Below are 2278 nucleotides of genomic sequence, written 5' to 3'. Positions count from 1 at the left end.
GGGTTTAATAGTAGTTCTGTTTTCAGCTCTTTGAGGAATCACCACACTGCTTTCCACCATGGCTGAACTCCCACCAACAGTATATAAGTGTTCTCTTGGCAGACAAGTCAGCTCACCGGAGGCGGAGGCAGCGTGGCGGCTGGGGTGTGGCGCAGGCCTGGCGGAGCAGGGCCGCGGGGCGGGCGGGTGAGCCCTGGGCGAGGTGGCCTCTGCTTGCTCAGTGTCCCCGCGCCATTGTTGGGGGAGGGGGCTGCTGCTGAGCGAGGCAGAGTAGGGCGCGAGCGAAGGCGCCAGAGGCGGCGGAGAGGGGCGGAGGCGCCCCATGGGGAACACGCTGACTTGTTGGGTGTCCCTCAATGCCAGCCCCAAGCTGGGCCGGCGCGCCGGATCCCCGCGTCCTACATCTACGAGGCGGCGTCCGGGGACGAGGTGGCGGTAGCGCCTGCTGCTGCGGAGCCTCCCGAGTTTGATTTCGGAGAAGGCGAGGGCCACCACCTGCAGCACATCAGCGACCGCGAGAAGCCCAAAGATTTAGCGTTGGAGTCAAACCCTTCTGACCATCCAAGGGCAAGCACAATTTTCCTGCGCAAATCTCAAACGGATGTGAGAGAAAAGAGGAAGAGCAACCATTTAAACCACGTATCTCCAGGGCAGCTTACTAAAAAGTATAGCTCATGCTCAACAATATTTCTATATGACAGCACAGTCAACCAGCCTAATCTTAGAACCACAGTAAAATGTGTGACCTTAGCAATATATCACCACATAAAGAACAGAGATGCAAATAGATCCCTGGATATTTTTGATGAGAGATCACATCCACTTACACGAGAAAAAGTTCCAGAAGAATAGTTTAAGCATGATCCTGAGCACAAATTTATTCACAGATTTGTTCATACTCCTTTTAGTGCTGCACAGCTAACAGCTGAATGTGCAATAGTAACTTTGGTTTACTTAGAAAAGCTTTTAACTTATGCTGAAACCCAACATTTGTCCCACTAACTGGAAAAGGATTGGTCTGCGAGCCATTCTTGCCTCCAAGGTTTGGGATCATCAGGCTGTATGGAATATGGACTACTGCCAGATCTTCAAGGACATTACAGATGAGGAAATGAATGAAATGGAAAGGCATTTTTTGATGCTTCTTCAGTTTAATATTAATGTTCCTGCCAGTGTTTATGCCAAATACTACTTTGATCTTCGCTCCTTAGCAGATGACAATAACCTGAATTTTCTATTTGCTCCTCTTAGCAAGAAAAGAGCACAAAACCTAGAGGCTATTTGTAGATTGTGTGAAGACAAAGACTTGTGGAGAGCCCTATGAGAAGGTCTTTCAGCACTGATGACTTCATTGGTATTGAGCACTCTAAAGCCATCCTCTCTTAAAGGGAGAAATGAGGGGTTATAACGTCACAGGACCTTTATCTACAAAGACTGGAGAAATATCACCTTTCCTGCTCAAAACCCAGCAAAATTAGTGTTTTCATTAAAAGGATAGATCTCAAATTCAAGAGATTCATGGACAACAAGGATTATACTCCATAGAAAAGAATGGGACCTTGTCAATGCAACAAAACATTCTTCTGTCCTTTTTAATGTAAACAGAGTTACAAAAAACACTCCAAAGTGAAGGTTCCTTTCCTACACAGATATTTGCTTACTATATGGGCTGATAGCTGTGAACTATGTAAGGTTTTTTTAAACAATAGTTTAAATTTCTAAACTTTAAAGACACTAACCATATAACTTTTATGTTTTTTCCAATTTTTCTCCCTCCCGACATTTTGCTGCATATGCCTTTAGAATCAGTGCAGTATTATCATTAAAACATGGTACTCTAAAGCCACTTAGGAGCAGACTGCACCATTGTTAGGTAATGAAGGATTCTTGCTCCCTACCATTGAAGCTGCTAGTCGTCGGCAATCATTTTAAGCCAAAAACCTACTGGATAACATTTGTCATTCATATTATTTGCAAACATTACTTTAGCATTTTAGCATGTTTGGGGTCATAAACAGAGGAAGTATCAGTTATTGATATCTACTTATTTTATTTATTTATTTTTTATTATACTTTAAGTTCTGGGGTAATGTGCAGAACGTGCAGTTTTGTTACACAGGTATACATGTGCCATGGTGGTTTGCTGCACCCATCAACCCGTCACCTATATTAGGTATTTCTCCTAATGCTATCCCTCCCCTATCCCCCCACCCCCCAACAGGCCTCGGTGTGTGATATTTCCCTCCCTGTGTCCATGTGTTCTCATTGTTCAACTCCC

The 2278-nt window shown here is 44.7% G+C and overlaps 1 pseudogene; it reads left to right on the top strand.

The window, feature by feature from the left end:
- Positions 1–322: 322 nt before the first annotated feature.
- On the top strand, positions 323–1386 carry LOC101136886 (cyclin-Y-like protein 1; annotated as a pseudogene).
- The last annotated feature ends 892 nt before the right edge of the window (positions 1387–2278 follow it).

The sequence above is a fragment of the Gorilla gorilla genome, chromosome X (assembly GCF_029281585.2).
Source record: "Gorilla gorilla gorilla isolate KB3781 chromosome X, NHGRI_mGorGor1-v2.1_pri, whole genome shotgun sequence".
NCBI lineage: Eukaryota > Metazoa > Chordata > Mammalia > Primates > Hominidae > Gorilla > Gorilla gorilla.
This window is presented reverse-complemented; position numbering and strand designations above follow the sequence as displayed.